This window comes from Ranitomeya variabilis, chromosome 1 (genome assembly GCF_051348905.1).
Source record: "Ranitomeya variabilis isolate aRanVar5 chromosome 1, aRanVar5.hap1, whole genome shotgun sequence".
Classification (NCBI taxonomy): Eukaryota; Metazoa; Chordata; class Amphibia; order Anura; family Dendrobatidae; genus Ranitomeya; species Ranitomeya variabilis.
The window spans coordinates 1094571032-1094591410 of NC_135232.1; positions in this window are offsets into that span (position 1 = coordinate 1094571032).

Consider the following 20379-nt stretch of genomic DNA (forward strand, 5'->3'; position numbering starts at 1 on the left):
CCAATTTCTACACAGTTTGTGGAAATCAGACTGCACTCAGATGTCATCCGAGTGCAGTCTGATTTCTTTTCATTTTGCACAATGGGGTAGAGGATAGCAAAAAATCTCAGGACTGTGATGTTAGCCTGTTAATTCTGGAGGGCTTGGGCAGGAAGGAGATTAAACAATATTTCATAGGCTATAAGTTAGGATGGAAGTTGCAGCATAATGGGCAACGTCTACATTCAGTAGGTCCAGATTCAATCTGGTGTGTCACAATGAGCAGCCAGGGCTGGCATAGCGCTGCATTGGAATGAACTCTCAGGTCAGCCTTCTTTTTGCCTTAGATATTTGATATTGTCATGTTTTTTCACCATGGAAGCTAATATGGCTGGCCATGCTAACTGGCAGCCAGTAACTTCTTGTCTTGGGCACCAGCAGATATCTGGAGGACTCGGTTACCATATATCCTCCGCGCTGTCACCTTATGGATCGCATTCAGACACTGACAGGCGGGAGGTGCGCTACGCTGAGCTGAAAAGCTGAACAATTGAATGCAATCAACTCACAAGCGCGCCTCAGTCAGTCGCCTGGCGCACATTCATGAGGATACACCTGGCACACTTGTTAGACACTTTTGTGAAGGAAATGTGTACAGAGCCAGAAAGAAATTACCGTAAGTGCAAAATTCACAGGAATGCAGCAAAAGCTGGCAGCTCTTATAGCATACGGCCCGGCTCTGTCTAGTTGTGAAGAGCTGAGCAAACATCTGATCTGGGCTTATGAAGCGGCCATTTTCTAGGCCTTCCTTGTTGTGTGGTAGATATTCAGGCCAATATGCCAATATCTTGCATGGAGGAAGAAAGCCACCTTCAAAGTGAGGAAGTATCCACACCATGCCCCTTGTTATATCGATCATCTTTATGGTTAAATATGTATATATACACAGGGGCCCAGAAGGTAAGGGGGCCCAATGACACCTCCAAGCATTAAACTGCTAAGGACCCATCTACTGTTATTGCACAGGGACCTTCTCCTGTCTGTGTTGTGCATAAGTTTAGGCAGGTGTGAAAAAAATGTCAGCTTTATTGACTATTTCGGAATTATCATTACCTGCTTTGTTGCATCTCAGAAACCTGTTCACATTTGGCATAGTGGGCAGGATGCAACATCCCAGCGCAGAAATTGCAGATCAGTCAGTAACTGAGTCCGCCAGGGGAAGCATTCCCCTGAGGCCTGTGCTTAGCAATACACCAAAATCTACAGGAAGCAATTTGCTGCTCTGGGATTGGGTAGAACGACTGAGGAGTATGTCACGGCTGCACCCCATGACACCTGGCTTACAGGCGGAGATGGCCCTGTTGACCTTAGACAGGGAGGCCCGACGGACAGTTATGTTCCGACAACCCAGAAACTGTAATACGGTAGATAAAGTAATTAGGATTCTAGAGGACATGCATGGCGACACTACTGACTTGGGTAATTTACGCATACGCTTATTCTATCGGGTTCAGAGGGAAGGCGAGACAGTGGCCATGTATGAGAATGCTCTGCAGGAAGTAACAGCACACATCACTAAGAAGAATAATGAAGAGTATCGGGGTTGGGATTGCTGGACGTGGTGCTAATAAGGGCTTCAGGGACCTCTATCTGAGGCAGGCCCTGAAAGCACGTCTGCACTATAACCCAATATGAGTTTCCGGGAGGTTGGGGCAGAAGCTAGGGTCCAAGAAGAGGAGGCACCAGCCATGCAATAACAGTCCCTGAGTTGTCAAATGAGTCGGAATGGACCCTAGAATTATGGAAGGAAATGTGAGACATTAGTGGAGAACTATGCAGCATCAGAGGAACCTCTACTAATACAACAACTCTTAGAACTGCGACCTGATACAAGGAGAAGTCAGAATTGGGATATCCCTCTTCCTGCGACCAGAAAACACTGATCATGTAACATATGCTGGACCAGTGGCGAAAGAGGACTCATCTCTCAGATCTGCCCAACTCAGGATAAAATAAATTTATACTATTTAATATGACGGTGAAGTGCTTCTAATTAGTGCAGGAGTAGGAGGCATCAGACAGTTGATCAGTGACGCAAATCACTGATCCGCACTCATGCTCCTTGTTTCCCACAACTTTTTTTTTCACTATTTTTTCTTTGCACCACTGCGTGTGTGCTTCCTACAGCCACAGAGCCGATGATCAGACGTACACCACTGATCCCGTGCTCGTTTTTGGCAGGGGCTTTTTTTTCTTGTCTATTTTTCTTATCCCTTTTTTAATCACATCTGTACTTGTGTGCTGCAGCCGTCGAGTGCTGGTCGGTGACAAACATCACTGACCGGCCTCCGGTTGTTGTTGGTTTTTTTATGAAAAAAGAATCGAGTAAAAAATTATTTAAATTAGCTGAAAGGACTAGATTAGGGACAGTAAAATATACTATAGTAATTGTCCTCTATTACAGTATTTTTTATCTAGTTGAGTTAGTGGCAGTACGGAAAAAAATAATCATCTGTGCATACTTCAACCGTCAAGCACTGATCGCTGACAGACATTAGTGAATGAGTGAAATAAAGATTTTTTAAAAAAAATGATTAGGGACATTAAATATATACTGTAGTAATCGGTGACTACTACAGTATTTTTTTACTGAGTTGAGTCAGGTTTAGTGCCTCAAACCCCGTATATAGTGGAGGTGGCATACTCTTTCCTTGCCTCCAACTCTGACAGTGAGGGAGAGGATCCTTTATTTTTCTGACTGCTCCTCATCTTCTTCTAATGATACTGAACCGCCATGCAGACGCCCCAGGACAGAAAATCAACCAGTGTCCGGCATTACTAACCCTGTATGGACATCACTTCCCGAACATTAAGAGCCACAGATACCTGTTTTTGTGGCACAATCAGGAGTCCAATTTGACACCACTGACCTTACAGAAATTGACTTTTTTAAAGTCTTTTTATCTGAGGATTTTGTAAACACTGTGGTGTCTCACACATAGTTGTACACACAACAATTTTTATCCCAAAATCCAACTTCATCATTTGCCAACTGGATCCCTGTAGACACCATAGAAATGATGATGTTTTGGGGCCTAGTCCTTCATATACGGTTAGTTAAGAAGCCAGAGCTTCGACAATATTGGAGTGTTGACGTTTTGTATAACACTCCAGTGTTCCGCATGGCTATGCCCCAGACACGCTTTGACGTCATCCACAAATTCTTACATTACAATGATAATGCATGGTGTCCTCCTGAGATGACCCCAACTTTGACCGACTTTTCAAAGTCATTGAGCACTTCAGCAACAAGTTTGCTGAGGTGTACCTGCCCCAAATGGACATCTGCGTGGATGAGTCCCTAATACATTTCAAGAGGAGGCTCAAATTCCATCAATACCTGCCCAGTAAGAGTGCCAGGTAAGGAATTAAACTCTATAAGCTGTGTGAGAGTACCTGAGGGTACACCCACAGGTTTAGAGTTTATGAAGGGAAGTACACCCGGATTCAACTCCCTGAATGCCCCCCTGTCCTGGGAGTGAGTGGGAAAATTGTGTGGGATTCGATGCACCCCCTGCTAGATAAAGGTTATCACCTCTATTTCGATAACTTTTATATCAGCATCCCACACTTCATATCCCTCTGCGCGAGGTACCGCAGCCTGCGGTATGGTCCGCAAAAATCAGAGAGGCCTCTTTAGGACACTAATTGAGCAGATGCTCAAAAAGAGTGACAGCGGAGCCCAATGTAGCGACAACATGATGCTGGTCAAGTACAAGGACAAGAGGAATGTCCTTTTCTTGACCACAATACATGGTGATGGTAGCACCCCCAGCACTGTACGAGGTATCACTACACAGGTCACCGAAGCAGACTGTGTACTTGGGTTCAACAAGAACATGGGGGAGTTGATTGCTCTGATCAAGTACTCCAGCGGCACAGTGCCATAAGAAAAGCCAAGGTGTGGTGCAAGAAGCTGACCGTACTCATCGTACATTGTACAGATGTACAACACTTTGCTATCACGATGTGCAGGCCAGACCAGGACCTTCCTTCAGTTCCAGGAAGTAGTGATCAAGGCCTGAATATTTCGCAGGAGCGGGCCCCAGGACTTCCAGAGCAGAAAATGCCCGTGTTGTGCCAGGGCAATATTTCCCGGTGAGCTCCCTCAAACTGGAAAGAGAGGAAGTTAGCAAAAAAAATTCAAAGTGTGTCACATAAAGGGGATACGAAAGGACTCCATTTATCAGTGTGACACCTGCCTTGACAAACCTGGTCAGTGTATGAAAGACTGTTTCAGTGTCTACCACTCATCCATGGACTAAAAAATGTATTTCTGATTTACACAACTCACATATGCCAACCTGACGTACACTACAAAACTCACGGATGCCACACATATCTGTGAAAACACTAGATCAATTCCAATATAGGGTCACTTGTGGGGGGGTTTCCACTGTTTAGGCACATTAGGGGATCTCCAAAGACGACATAATGCCCACAGACCATTCCATGAAAGTCTGCATTGCAAAACGTCACTCTTTCCCATTCGAGCTCTGCCGTGCACCCAAACCTTGGTTTTACTCCACATATGGGGTATCCATATCCATATACTTAGGAGAAATTGTACAATTGATTTTGGGGTAAATTTTCTCCTGTTACCCTAGTGAAAATAAAGAAATAGTACTAAAAGATAATTTTTGTGGAAAAAAATATAATTATTTAATTTCCACAACTCGACGTTATCATTTTCTGTGAAGCACCTGGAGCTTCAAGGTGCTCACCACACATTTAGATAAATTCCTTTCAGCGTCTAGTTTCCAAAATGGGCTCACTTGTGGGGAGTTTCTACTATTTAGGCACATCAGGGGCTCTCAAAATGCGACATGGCGTCCGCTCTCAATTCCAGTCAGTTTTGAGTTGAAAAAGTCAAACGGCGCTCCTTCCCTTCCGAGCCCTGCCGTGCACCCAAACAGTAGTTTTCCTCCACATATTGACTATCAGCGTACTCAGGAGAAATTGCGCAACAACTTTTGGGGTCCAATTTCTCCTGGTACAATGGTGAGAATTAAACATTTGGAGCTAAAATATATTTTAACTTTTAGTTTAAGATATAAACTTCTGTGAAGCACCTGGGGGTTCCTGTTACTCTTGTAAAAATAAAAATATTTGTCTGAAGTAAAATTTTAGTGGAAAAAAAGATAAATGTTAATTTTTTGCTTCCACAATGCTTCAGTTCCTGTGAAGCACCTGAAGGGTTAATAACCTTATTGTCCATGGTTTTGAGCACGTTGGAGGGTGTAGTTTTTAGAATGGTGTCATGTTTGGGTATTTTCTATCATGTACATCCCTCAAAGTCACTTCAAATGTGAGGTGGTCCCTGGAAAATTGGTTTTGTACATTTTGTTGGAAAAATTAGAAATCGCTGGTCAACTTTTAACCCTACTAACTTCTTGACAAAAAAAAAGGTTACAAAATCATGCTGATGTAAAATAGACATGTGGGAAATGTTATTTATTAACTTTTTATGTGACATATCTCTCTGATTTAAAGGCATAAGAATTCAAAGTTAGAAAATTGCTAAATCTCATATTTTTCACAAATAAACCCAAGTCATATCAAATAAATGTTACCACTCTTTTGAAGTACAATATGTCACAAAAAAAATCTGTAAATCATTGGGATCTGTTGAAGCGTTTCAGAGTTACATAGTTGCATTGGTTGAAAGAAGACCTAGGTCCATCAAGTTCAATCTTCCTCCACCAATTGTACATTTTTTGTCACTAAATTAACTAAAACCCGCAATGTTATGTGCATTGAGGAAATCGTCCAGCTCTTTTTTAAAAGCTGTTATGGTGTCGGCCATTACAACCTCTTGTGGTCAAGATTCCATAGTCTCACTGCTCTTACTGTAAAGAACTCTTTCCTGTTTAGCTGCCAGAATCGCCTTTCTTCTCCCCGTAATAAGTTCCCACTGATCCTCAGTATGATCTTTGGAAGCAATAAGTCGTGCGCTAGTTTTCTGTAGTGGTGACAAATATATTTATACATATAAATGAGATCTCCTCTGAGGCGTCTTTTTTCTAAACAAAACAAGCCCAACTTTTCCAACCTTTCATCATATGAGAGGCCTTCCATCCCTTGTAATAATCTAGTCACCGTCTTTGAACTGATTCTAACTTCTGAATATCCATTTTAAAATGTGGAACCCAAAACTGGATCCCGTATTCTAGATGTGGCGTCACCAGTGATTTATAAATGGGTAATGATACGTTGGGATCGCGGGATTTTCTCTCGCTTTTAATACATCCTAAAATCTTGTTTGCTTTTGCAGCTGCTGCTTGACTTTGAGTACTGCTGCTCATTACTTGTAACCAGAATAGTTATCAGTACAGATCCCTGTAGTCCCCACTGCTCCCAGTAGAGGTCTTGGATTTTAAGGCACCACTCCAGTGGTGAAATAAAAAAAATTCTGGAGTGGTGCTGCGAGTCACCAAAGTCTGAACCTCGTCCTCCCTTTTATGGGCTCTGCATTCAGGGATCTTCTGTGTAGGCGAGTGACTGAGACCTCCTGTGTGCACGCCAATAACGTGCTCTTCCCACTTCCTCCCTGCACAAGCATCGCTAGGAACCATGTGCACATACCGATGACTATGCAGGGAGGAAGTGGGGTGCGCACATCAGAGGTCACTGGAGTGGAAGTCGCCTGCGCAGAAGATCCCTGAATGCAGTGCCCACAGAAGGGAGGATAAGGTATGTATTTGTGAGGGAGTGCAGGGCACAGGCATGGGATTCTGGGGCTGTAACTGCCGCTGATGGGATAGGGGTAGTATTACAATGAAGACAGGAGGCAGGAATTTCTTCCAGGCACCGCACGCCCCGGAGCCTGGGATAAATCATTAATATAAGACAAAATATAACATTTCTCAGCAACAAGACCATTAATTTAAGGCAGACAGGTAGGACTAGTGTAACATTTCTATTACCTGTATGCCCATATTAAAAGGTCATATACGTCCTGGGGGTGACAGTTTCCTTTTAAATGTGATGCAGCTTGTGGTTACCTTATGGGGGCTTGTTAAACTAATACTCGTAAAAGACCCAGCTGGTAAGTATCAAAAGCCCGCTACCTCCCCATCTTCAGCTCCTCATACAGCAACTATTACATGTAATAGAGTGCATAGAATCTCCTAACAAAACAGTATAATAATCAGCCCCCCAGTGCCCTGTCCCCCCTCCCCCATAATACCCCCCATCCTCTCACATTCACCCCCCAGTGCCCTGTCCCCCTCCCCCACAATACCCCTATCCTCTCACTTTCACTCCCCAGTGCCCTTGTCCCCTCTCCCCCGCAATACCCCCATCCTATCACATTCATGCCCAGTGCGCTGTCCCCCTCCCCACAATACCCCTATCCTCTCACATTCACCCGCCAGTGTCCTGTCCCCCCCACCCCACAATACCCCCATCCTATCACATTCACTCCCCAGTGACCATGACATGCTGTCATTTAATCAATCTAATCTAATAAATTCCATCCAATGAAGTTTGCAGGCAGTGACGCAGGACCAGGAAGTGGCTGAGTAAAATGCAAGGTGGGCACTAGGACCCAGAGTGCCTGAGAAAATCTAAGCATTCCTCCTTGGCAGGAGCTCCTCAGATCAGTAAAGCCTGCACCATACACTGCAGGAGGGAGACTCTGCAACTGGACACTGTGCTAGCAGCGTGCAGAATCTCCGTCAGGCAGGGGAGCAGGCATTTTGCTCCTCTCCTGTGCTGTGTCCTGCCTCATGAAAGAAGTGGCAGCGACTCCCGATGGGCCCCTTCATGTGAGGGGGCTCGGGACGAAGGCCCTCTCTGCCCCCCCAGTAGCTACGCTACTGTCCTGAACTGTGGATAAGAAATTGTATTGATTGATTTTAGCATAATCAGAAAATTCTATGTCCCACTGAATGTCTGGATAGTTAAAATCCCCAATATAAGAACCCTATTACTGTTTGCTGCCTTTTTAATTTGTTGCAGCATTTCATCCTCAACCTGTTCAGCTTTATTAGGCGGCTTATAGCAAACTCCAATTAGCAGCTTTCCATTATTGCCATCCGCATGTACATTTACCCATAGTGACTCTACATTGCTGTAATTCCCACAATGTCTTCATTAAGCACTGGTTTTAATGTGGATTTTACAAAAGATGTACACCTCTCCACTTTTTTATCTTTCCTGTCCTTTCTAAATGGATCGCCCCCCAAGGGCCATGGGGTACTTGGTACCGGGTCCTTCGGTTCACAGGGGGATGTCATGGTGGCTGACCCGGTCCGTGGCCCTGGGACGTCCGTATAAAAGGGAAAGGTCTTTAAAGGGAAATATTTTGTGTTCGTGACGCCACCTGTGGTATTCGGTCAGGGTGACCGACGATGCTTTAAGGGGTCCGCTGGGGTGATGTTATGGCAGCTAGATGGTATACCTTCCCACAGGTGAAGTATGTCCCCAGGGCTTCCCGGTGTGTAGATGGTGGTATGGTGAGAGGCGCAGAGAAGAACGAGGACACAAGGTTGCAGTCTCTTTACCTTTACTGAAGACTTCAGCATCCACAGTCCAGGACACCAGATCACAGGGTAGGCAGAGTCCGGCCGGTTTGGAGGCAAGTCCAGAGTTGTCCAGGTGGAAATCAGTAGCCTTCGCTTGCACTGCGGTGGTGTAGTCCCTTACTGCCTATGGCTTCACATAAGGGTCTCACAGATGCGATGTTTCGCTCTCTCTGTCCCCCATATAGGAAAGGACAAAACCCGTATGACTGGTGACTTGAGCCTGTTTATAGGGTCTCTTAGATAACCCAGCTCTGTAGGTGTCACCGTGCCTCCTGGGTGTTGTGAAATTGGATTTTGGGCTCCCCCGGTGGCCACTGGTGGAATTGAACTGGTGTGCATCATCCCCTCTGTTCACCTGTTTCCATCAGGATGTGGGAGTCGCTATTTAACCTTGCTCCTCTGTCACTTCCATGCCGGTCAACATTGTAATCAGAAGCCTTTCTGTGCTTGTTCCTGCTGCTAGACAACTCCCAGCTAAGTTGGACTTTAGTCCTCGTTTGTTTTTGCATTTTGTTCCAGTTCACAGCTGTAGTTTCGTTTCTGTGTCTGGAAAGCTCTTGTGATCTGAAATTGCCACTCTGATGTTATGAGTTAATACTAGAGTCTTAAAGTAATTTCAGGATGGTATTTTGATAGGGTATTCAGCTGACCATGAAAGTGCCCTTTCTGTCTTCCTGCTATCTAGTAAGCGGACCTCAATTTTGCTAAACCTATTTTCATACTACGTTTGTCATTTCATCTAAAATCACCGCCAATATATGTGGGGGCCTCTGTCTGCCTATCGGGGAAATTTCTCTAGAGGTGAGCCAGGACTATATTTTCCTCTGCCAGGATTAGTTAGTCCTCCGGCCGGTGCTGGGCGTCTAGGGATAAAAAACGTAGGCAACGCTACCCGGCTACTGTTAGTTGTGCGGCAGGTTTAGTTCATGGTCAGTTTAGTTTCCATCCTTCCAAGAGCTAGTACTAATGTTTGCTGGGCTATGTTCTCTTGCCATTGAGAACCATAACAGTTTGACCGGCCCCAAAAAGGGTTAAATTAATTGACAGAGAAAGGAGAGAAAAGAGAAGTCTGCTGAAGATTTTTTTATTTTTTTTTTCCCCTTCCCTTCAGTTCTGAGTGTGCTTGTAATTGAATCTCTTGCAAGTCTGCCTATATTGCAGCCTTTCTCTCTCTCTCTCTCCTTCTAATCCTGGAATGGCTCTGTGTTCACCTGTTTAAAATGGATATTCAGAGTTTAGCTGCAGGTTTGAATAATCTCACCACGAAAGTTCAAAATTTACAAGATTTTGTTGTTCATGTTCCTATATCTGAACCTAGAATTCCTTTGCCTGAATTTTTCTCGGGGAATAGATCTTGCTTTCAAAATTTCAAAAATAATCGCAAGTTGTTTTTGTCCCTGAAATCTCGCTCTGCTGGAGATCCTGCTCAGCAGGTCAGGATTGTGATTTCCTTGCTCCGGGGCGACCCTCAGGATTGGGCTTTTGCATTGGCTCCAGGGGATCCTGCGTTGCTCAATGTGGATGCGTTTTTTCTGGCCTTGGGGTTGCTTTATGAGGAACCTCAGTTAGAGCTTCAGGCGGAAAAGGCCTTGATGTCCCTATCTCAGGGGCAAGACGAAGCTGAAATATACTGCCAGAAATTCCGTAAATGGGCTGTGCTTACTCAGTGGAATGAGTGCGCCCTGGCGGCGAATTTCAGAGAGGGTCTCTCTGATGCCATTAAGGATGTTATGGTGGGGTTCCCTGTGCCTGCGGGTCTGAATGAGTCCATGACAATGGCTATCCAGATCGATAGGCGTCTGCAGGAGCGCAAACCTGTGCACCATTTGGCGGTGTCTACTGAGAAGACGCCAGAGAATATGCAATGTGATAGAATTCTGTCCAGAAGTGAACGGCAGAATTTAAGACGAAAAAATGGGTTGTGCTTCTATTGCGGTGATTCAACTCATGTTATATCAGCATGCTCTAAGCGTACTAAGAAGCTTGATAAGTCTGTTTCAATTGGCACTTTACAGTCTAAGTTTATTCTATCTGTGACCCTGATTTGTTCTTTATCATCTATTACCGCGGATGCCTATGTCGACTCTGGCGCCGCTTTGAGTCTTATGGATTGGTCCTTTGCCAAACGCTGTGGGTATGATTTGGAGCCTCTTGAAACTCCTATACCCCTGAAGGGGATTGACTCCACCCCATTGGCTAGTAATAAACCACAATACTGGACACAAGTAACTATGCGGATTAATCCGGATCATCAGGAGATTATTCGCTTTCTTGTGCTGTATAACCTACATGATGTGTTGGTGCTTGGATTGCCATGGCTGCAATCTCATAACCCAGTCCTTGACTGGAAAGCTATGTCTGTGTTAAGCTGGGGATGTAAGGGGACGCATGGGGACGTACCTGTGGTTTCCATTTCATCATCTATTCCCTCTGAGATTCCTGAATTCTTGACTGAATATCGTGACGTTTTTGAAGAACCTAAGCTTGGTTCATTACCTCCGCACCGGGAGTGCGATTGTGCCATAGATTTGATTCCGGGTAGTAAATACCCTAAGGGTCGTTTATTTAATCTGTCTGTGCCTGAACATGCTGCTATGCGAGAATATATAAAGGAGTCCTTGGAAAAGGGACATATTCGTCCTTCGTCATCTCCCTTAGGAGCCGGTTTTTTCTTTGTGGCTAAGAAAGATGGCTCTTTGAGACCGTGTATTGATTATCGGCTTTTGAATAAAATCACGGTTAAATATCAATATCCGTTGCCACTGCTGACTGATTTGTTTGCTCGCATAAAGGGGGCCAAGTGGTTCTCTAAGATAGATCTCCGTGGGGCGTATAATTTGGTGCGAATTAAGCAGGGGGATGAGTGGAAGACCGCATTTAATACGCCCGAGGGCCACTTTGAGTATTTGGTGATGCCTTTTGGTCTTTCAAATGCCCCTTCAGTCTTTCAGTCCTTTATGCATGACATTTTCCGTGATTATTTGGATAAATTTATGATTGTGTATCTGGATGATATTTTGATTTTTTCGGATGACTGGGACTCTCATGTCCAGCAGGTCAGGAGGGTTTTTCAGGTTTTGCGGTCTAATTCCTTGTGTGTGAAGGGTTCTAAGTGCGTTTTTGGGGTTCAAAAGATTTCCTTTTTGGGATATATTTTTTCCCCCTCTTCCATCGAGATGGATCCTGTCAAGGTTCAGGCTATTTGTGATTGGACGCAACCCTCTTCTCTTAAAAGTCTTCAGAAATTTTTGGGCTTTGCTAACTTTTATCGTCGATTTATTGCTGGTTTTTCTGATGTTGTTAAACCATTGACTGATTTGACTAAGAAGGGTGCTGATGTTGCTGATTGGTCCCCTGCTGCTGTGGAGGCCTTTCGGGAGCTTAAGCGCCGCTTTTCTTCCGCCTCTGTGTTGCGTCAGCCTGATGTTGCTCTTCCTTTTCAGGTTGAGGTCGACGCTTCTGAAATCGGAGCTGGGGCAGTTTTGTCGCAGAGAAGTTCCGATTGTTCCGTGATGAGACCTTGTGCCTTTTTCTCACGTAAATTTTCGCCCGCCGAGCGGAATTATGATGTTGGGAATCGGGAGCTTTTGGCCATGAAGTGGGCTTTTGAGGAGTGGCGTCATTGGCTTGAGGGGGCTAGACATCAGGTGGTGGTATTGACTGACCACAAAAATCTAATTTATCTTGAGTCCGCCAGACGCCTGAATCCTAGACAGGCGCGCTGGTCGTTGTTTTTCTCTCGGTTTAATTTTGTGGTGTCCTACCTGCCGGGTTCTAAGAATGTTAAGGCGGATGCCCTTTCTAGGAGTTTTGAGCCTGACTCCCCTGGTAACTCTGAACCTTCAGGTATCCTTAAGGATGGAGTGATATTGTCTGCCGTTTCTCCAGACCTGCGGCGGGCCTTGCAGGAGTTTCAGGCGGATAGACCTGATCGTTGCCCACCTGGTAGACTGTTTGTTCCTGATGATTGGACCAGTAAAGTCATTTCTGAGGTTCATTCTTCTGCGTTGACAGGTCATCCTGGAATCTTTGGTACCAGGGATTTGGTGGCAAGGTCCTTCTGGTGGCCTTCCCTGTCTCGAGATGTGCGAGGCTTTGTGCAGTCTTGTGACGTTTGTGCTCGGGCCAAGCCTTGTTGTTCTCGGGCTAGTGGATTGTTGTTGCCCTTGCCTATCCCGAAGAGGCCCTGGACGCACATCTCGATGGATTTTATTTCGGATCTTCCTGTTTCTCAGAAGATGTCTGTCATCTGGGTGGTGTGTGACCGTTTCTCTAAGATGGTCCATTTGGTTCCCCTGCCTAAGTTGCCTTCTTCTTCCGAGTTGGTTCCTCTGTTTTTTCAAAATGTGGTCCGTTTGCATGGTATTCCGGAGAATATCGTTTCTGACAGAGGAACCCAATTCGTGTCTAGATTTTGGCGAGCATTCTGTGCTAGGATGGGCATAGATTTGTCTTTCTCGTCTGCTTTCCATCCTCAGACTAATGGCCAGACCGAGCGGACGAATCAGACCTTGGAGACATATTTGAGGTGTTTTGTGTCTGCAGATCAGGATGATTGGGTTGCTTTTTTGCCTTTAGCGGAGTTTGCCCTCAATAATCGGGCCAGCTCTGCCACCTTGGTGTCTCCTTTTTTCTGTAATTCGGGGTTTCATCCTCGATTTTCTTCTGGTCAGGTGGAATCTTCGGATTGTCCTGGAGTGGATGCTGTGGTGGAGAGGTTGCATCAGATTTGGGGGCAGGTAGTGGAGAATTTGAAGTTGTCCCAGGAGAAGACTCAGCTTTTTGCCAACCACCGGCGTCGGGTTGGTCCTCGGCTTTGTGTTGGGGACTTGGTGTGGTTGTCTTCTCGTTTTGTCCCTATGAGGGTTTCTTCTCCTAAGTTTAAGCCTCGGTTCATCGGCCCGTACAAGATATTGGAGATTCTTAACCCTGTGTCCTTCCGTTTGGACCTCCCTGCATCTTTTTCTATTCATAATGTTTTTCATCGGTCATTGTTGCGCAGGTATGAGGTACCGGTTGTGCCTTCCGTTGAGCCTCCTGCTCCGGTGTTGGTTGAGGGCGAGTTGGAGTACGTTGTGGAAAAAATCTTGGACTCCCGTGTTTCCAGACGGAAACTCCAGTATCTGGTCAAATGGAAGGGATACGGTCAGGAGGATAATTCTTGGGTGACTGCCTCTGATGTTCATGCCTCCGATCTGGTCCGTGCCTTTCATAGGGCTCATCCTGATCGCCCTGGTGGTTCTGGTGAGGGTTCGGTGCCCCCTCCTTGAGGGGGGGGGTACTGTTGTGAAATTGGATTTTGGGCTCCCCCGGTGGCCACTGGTGGAATTGAACTGGTGTGCATCATCCCCTCTGTTCACCTGTTTCCATCAGGATGTGGGAGTCGCTATTTAACCTTGCTCCTCTGTCACTTCCATGCCGGTCAACATTGTAATCAGAAGCCTTTCTGTGCTTGTTCCTGCTGCTAGACAACTCCCAGCTAAGTTGGACTTTAGTCCTCGTTTGTTTTTGCATTTTGTTCCAGTTCACAGCTGTAGTTTCGTTTCTGTGTCTGGAAAGCTCTTGTGATCTGAAATTGCCACTCTGATGTTATGAGTTAATACTAGAGTCTTAAAGTAATTTCAGGATGGTATTTTGATAGGGTATTCAGCTGACCATGAAAGTGCCCTTTCTGTCTTCCTGCTATCTAGTAAGCGGACCTCAATTTTGCTAAACCTATTTTCATACTACGTTTGTCATTTCATCTAAAATCACCGCCAATATATGTGGGGGCCTCTGTCTGCCTATCGGGGAAATTTCTCTAGAGGTGAGCCAGGACTATATTTTCCTCTGCCAGGATTAGTTAGTCCTCCGGCCGGCGCTGGGCGTCTAGGGATAAAAAACGTAGGCAACGCTACCCGGCTACTGTTAGTTGTGCGGCAGGTTTAGTTCATGGTCAGTTTAGTTTCCATCCTTCCAAGAGCTAGTACTTATGTTTGCTGGGCTATGTTCTCTTGCCATTGAGAACCATAACAGACAGCTAACCTGCAATTAGCTGTTCTGCCGGTCTCTGAAATAAGGTGTAGAGGTCCTTACTACCTCGGTGTTCCGGCTACCGGGATTTTGCGCCTCAGAAGGAGGAAGCCTGTTCGGGGCTGGTCCCCTTCTGGTATCCTCTCATTTGCTTCGACTTCCTTCATGCTCGCTGCAATACAATTCTATCTTTCAATGTCTCTTTCTGGGAGCTGCAGCTCTGAGGGCATGCACAGCTCCTTTTACCTTCTGTCCTCTTCAGACTACTGTCTGGAACTGACTCCTACAGAACTCCTGTCTGGAGCTCTTTCAGGAACTAACTCCTGTCTGGAACTGACTAACTCTCCCTACAGACTACCAGTTATCTATATATATGGGGAGTGACCTAATAAATAGGAGCAGAAGCTCCCCCTGGTGGCCTGGAGTGTGAATGTTGCATGTTTGTGATACCTGGATGCAGTTATCCTTTGTTGCCTCCAAACGCAGTATCACTCTCCCCGAGAGGAAAGCAATACCACTGTGATGACCAGGACCCTGGGGCGCCACATAAATGTAGTGTAACTCTCTACATTTGTCACCCAGTCATGGCTCTCATCTAGCCAGGTTTCCGTAATGCCCTGCACATCGTATTCTGTGACCGTCATAAGAAAGAGGCCTAAAGCAGTCATTGATATGGATTTTGGATCACAATCTGCTACAAAATCCATGTTAAAAATGGCATGTGCACATACTCTTACTTGTCCCCGGTTACGTGATGCACATTTGTACGCTTTGTGTGTGTGCAGGAAATCCGCAGTGTAAGGGCTCATTGCGACGTCAGTGATATTTCTCATACACAAAACAATGTGCCGATTTTCATTAGCATCTATGTGCTGTGATTTTCCCAGACCCGTAGACAAACATCAGCACATTTGGTTCTTGACACAGATCAGAAACATACTGTACAGGCCTCTGTTGTTTTTTTTTGTGCAAAAATACATTGACAGGTGAACAGCCTTCTAGAGCATAATGGGCACCTGTATGACACTGGTAGAATCATGTATGTGAAAAAAAAAAATGCTAATTATGTGAGATTTTTACAATCTTATCCTCAAATTAAATAATTTTTTATCAGTGCTTAAATAACCTGTTATGCAAATTTTTAATTCCCTAACATATAAATAATTTTTTGGGGATTTTCATTGTGGATTCATCCTTTGCAACAGCAGATTTTTGCTATGGAAACACTGTGGAAAATCCACATCAAATTCTTTACTTGTGCCGGTACCTTTAATGGGTTATCCTGAAAAGACGGGTTATCCTGAAAAGACCCGTTGTCCCCTATCTATAGACTTCCAAAAATTGTCAAGCACTGTACAGCAGGCCCATAGACAATGAATGAAGCAGAGGTAGAACTCCATAAGGACCAGGCTCCAGCACCATAATATCAGGATCACTGTGGTTCCCCAACTGTTGGACCCCCAGCAATCAGCAAATTATCAACTCTTTCTTGATCATTTACAAATAACCCCAAAAATCAATGCTTTGAATGTCAAGTCTATGCAATTTAGTAGGAGCAAGTACATATATCTGAAGAACGTTAAAGCGCTTTATTACTGGTAACAACAGACCAAGATCAGCTCGGCCAGTGGTGTGCGGCATGACAGAGGAAAAGCGTTCTCCTGTAACTTAGGCTCCTATGGATGCCTAAGTTGCAGTGTAAAAAAAAACAGCAAAACAATAATGAATAATAAAGGAAAAAAAATGTTCACCACAGACCTTTTATGATCTCTTGGTTACATCGATTGTGAAAAAATATATGAACATGTAAAAAACATCTATGAAAAAAAATCTGAAAACACTATGACAAATCCCAATTTTTTCTCTATAAAATACATTTGACTACATACATTTAATAAAAAAGCAACAACATAGATTAGACCTATATGATTGTAATATTCAGACCAAGATCAGCTCTGCCAGTGGCGTGTGGCACATATCTATCTATCTATCTATCTATCTATCTATCTATCTATCTATCTATCTATCTATCTATCTAAACATATATGAGACATCTGGGAAAAAATCTAAATAATATGAAAAATTAAAAAAAAATGTTTATATATGTATATAATAAAACATATTTATATTGATAGAGCCCACAGCTACATATATTAGATTAGACCTATATGATTGTAATATCCTGGAGAGTCCATTCAACAGGTTGTTTGGTGTAAAACATGAACAGTAAAAAAAATAAAATAAACAAAATAGCTTTTTTTTTCTACATTTGTGTTGCAAAAAAAATTACAGATATTACACAGTAATTTTTCTGCACTCCAGAAAAAAAAATTGTAAAAAAGATGAAATTTTTACCACATAAATCGAAGTCATATACAACGATGTCAGTGAAGAAAAAAAAAATACGGCTGCTGAAAAGTGGAGAGGAAAAAAATGGATAAAATTGACCAGAGGTTATGTGGTTTTCAGGCCTTATCATTAATGGGTTAAGACTGTAAGGTTAAAATGATGCCAAGGGTTGTTTTTTTTTGCTTCAAAAACACTTTTCACCTATTGAAATGATGCGTCACCTCTCACCTTCATCATCCTTACTGGCATATATGCCAGCACACTAATCACACTGTGTCACTGTTTTGTCTGTCTAGCAGGCCTGTCCTAGATAATGGTGCCCACTGCTTACATCAGCGTTCCAGACCAGTGAAAAGCATTAGCGTGGAGCAGGGTGCTGGTTGAAATCTGTGCATGGTATGCAGTCAGCATATAAGCTCCATTCTTGTCTGTCCCTTTCCCAGGCAAAGCGGGAGGACGCATTTATTTTTTTACATTTTCTACAGGAGTATAATAAGGCATATTTCCAACCACCATTTATACAAACATTGATTCAACGAGCCTCCCTTATATATAAGGGACAGAAGTAGCAGCGAAGAAAAACAAAATTCTAATATTGCCCCCATCTACACTGCGCAAAAAAAGAAACATTAAAGGGAACCTGTCACCCCCAAAATCGAAGATGACCTAAGCCCACCGGCATCAGGGGCTTATCTACAGTATTCTGTAATGCTGTAGATAATCCCCCGATGTATCCTGAAAGATGAGAAAAAGAGGTTAGATTATACTCACCCAGGGGCGGTCCGGTCCGATGGGCGTCATGGTCCGGTCCGGGGCCTCCCATCTTCTTATGATGACGTCCTCTTCTTGTATTCACGCTGCGGCTCCGGCACAGGCGTACTTTGTGTGCCCTGTTGCAGCGTGAAGACAAGAAGAGGATGTCATCGTAAGAAGATGGGAGGCCCCGGACTGCGACGCCCATCATACCGGACCGCCCCTGGGTGAGTATAATCTAACCTCTTTTTCTCCTCTTTCAGGATACATCAGGGCTTATCTACAGCATTACAGAATACTGTAGATAAGCCCCTGATGCCGGTGGGCTTAGCTCACCTTAGATGTTGGGGGTGACAGGACAGCAAAGGCTTAAATCATACAAAAAAAATGACAAATCAACGGTGAATGGAAACCAAAATCGTTGTCCAATTGGCAGCTAGAGTCCAAATTCCTGCAAAAATCAAAGTAAAAAGTGAAATGTCATCACTGTTATCATCATGTTTGGTGACCACATGCCTGTATTCACTCCAGACATCATTTGGGCATTTTCCCTACTTACTTTCGGTTCTGGCAGGAAAACTTGACATGACCGCTGCAGCCAATCGGCAGCCACAGATTAGCTGCAGCTATGACTTTCCATATTTGATCCAGGAGAGCGAGCTAAAAGACTCCTTCTTCTGGTTACAGTTCAAACTGATCGTCGCCCGTGCAGCCAGTTAGCGATGTCCTGTGTTATAAGAGGAAGCAACGACACCAGAGAGAGACATGGAAAATGGTGCATAGTAATAGAAGGGGTTTGGTAGGTTTCTGTTTTATGCTGCATGCACAGATATTTGTCTTATCAGGTTTATTTTTTGGAGCATCATGCGATGCAATGGATCCAAACTGATTGTGAAACTGATAGAAAAACGCACCAGTCGCCATCAGGCTTTTTTACCATTTACCCAGTGGGTACTATTCCAAGGTTGTGTCCAGGGGCATTATGACCGGCCCGTGCGGATGAGAGGGCTGCCGAGGCCAGTGCAAACTTCAACTGGATGTGAAGGCCAGCAGTTGATGTCAGCATGCGCATGAATGGAGGCGCATGGCAGTGACATCATGTGCTCCCGTCGCTTGAACCCTAAAGTCAGATTTAGAAGAGGGCGCCACGTGACGGGGAGAAGATGGGAGGTGACTGGAATAATTTTTTTGAAAGACTCTTGACTGGCTATAAAAAGTGTTTACAAGCTGTGATGCTTTCAAAAAGGGGGTGTTACTAGGTACTAACTATGCAGGGTGCCAAAACTTTTGCATCAGCACATTTTCCTCTTGGTAATTTTTTAAATGTAAAACATGACAATATTTTTTTTTTTGGCCTAAAATGCAATGTGTCATCTTTAACTTTAGACCTTTTAGAGATCATTTCATCTTCAACTTGCTTAACTGTTCACAATAACAGTAATTTTGACTAGGGGTGCCAAAACTTTTACATGCCACAGTATATGTCTATCAGGATGGGGCAAGGATTAGGGACATATATACCAGGATGGGGCCCAAGATGGGGAACATTACAACATAATGGGGGAGGGGTGCAACTTGTAGGTCTTTATAGGATGTAGAATGCTACAAGGGCCCATATATCTGACCAACATGTGGGGAGGGCAGGTCCAAATTTTGCATTGGGGCCTATCGGACTCTAGTTACGCAACTGTCTGCGTCCCAGCGTTACTTGAAACGTTGTGATCCTGCCACAGGACCGATGTCGGAATCGGTTCCTCCATAAGTTTCCATCCAGCATTTTTTTTAAAGATGATGCAGAGCAAAACATGTGTTCCCCCAGGCTTAGTAGTTAACGACCCCTTTAGCTAAATCTAACATCGATCATCTTCTAAATGAATAGACTAACTTGTTACTCTCCTGTCCTGACTCCAGAGCCGGGCTTTGCTCCCTTCTCCTATGGCCAGCTCTTTCTGTGTTAGTGCTGGACTAATATGGCGACTTGGCAAGCACCTTTGATGTTATCTTCCAGAGACTGTTAAGGCCGGCTCAGGCAGCTATGTGCTGCCTGAGTATTGAGATAGTAATGCATTCTTCTACCACACGGAGCTACATTTCCATTCGGCTTCTGCTCTAACCAGAAAGCACCTCATCAGGTGATCCCATAACGCGGTGAAAGTGGCCATCGTTTCAATACTAAGCCTTACAATTTTTACCAATTTCTATCACTGTAGTTGCAGAAAACATGTGGTCGCTAATGGGAAATATTTACATTACATGCAGATGGTTTAATTTTTTCTTTTCAGCCGTCTTATTGTATACATAACACGTCATTCAATGGAAACTATACTTAGCTCGATTTCCTGTAGCTTACATAGTGTAGTACTTATCCCCATGTAGTGGCAATGGCATACCATGCAATGGTCTTTCTCGAACACATTCCACATCTCATGTCTCAGGCTTAATGAAGACCAGCTGGAATCTACTGTACTCGGAGCAGCAGAAATGAATCTCCCCCGTTATCTGTTACTACTCGCTTGCAGCTCTGGACCTTCAACTATTTAGAACAGATGTTAAATTGACGTAGTTGCTGCATTGAAAATAAACAAATAAGAGGAGGATTTGGCAAACGGCTTCTCTGAAGTCACTCCGAATAACCCATACTTTGTGTTTATATTGGTACGCATAAATAAATAACCGCGTTTATTTGGTAGGAAGCTCT